Source organism: Nematolebias whitei, chromosome 3 (genome assembly GCF_014905685.2).
Source record: "Nematolebias whitei isolate Nwh7 chromosome 3, NemWhi1, whole genome shotgun sequence".
Taxonomy (NCBI): Eukaryota; Metazoa; Chordata; class Actinopteri; order Cyprinodontiformes; family Rivulidae; genus Nematolebias; species Nematolebias whitei.
Genome location: NC_056500.1, coordinates 45,471,227 through 45,471,626, shown reverse-complemented (window position 1 = coordinate 45,471,626; position 400 = coordinate 45,471,227).

Below are 400 nucleotides of genomic sequence, written 5' to 3'. Positions count from 1 at the left end.
TGCATGTTTTTGGTCTGTGGGAGGAAACCGGAGTACCCGGAGAAAACGCACGGAGCACAGAGATAACATGCAAACTCCACTCTGAAAGACCAAGAAGCAACAGCTCTACCAACTGAGCCACCGTGCTGCTCCAACAAGGTATCAACTCAAATAATCTTTAAACTGATGTTAAATTAAACCAAAAAGTTCATGCTCAATAATCCAGGTATACAATCCAGCAATTTTCAGTCAGATCATCTGGGAAAAAAAAAAAGGAATCGTCCACATGACCTGACTGAAAATTGTTGGATTAAATTAAACCGTCGACTCAGACTGATTGTCTAAGGACTGTATATGTTAAATGTGACAAAATGATACAGATTCATAGGTTTGATGCAAGACTACAGTGGAGGCAAATCCC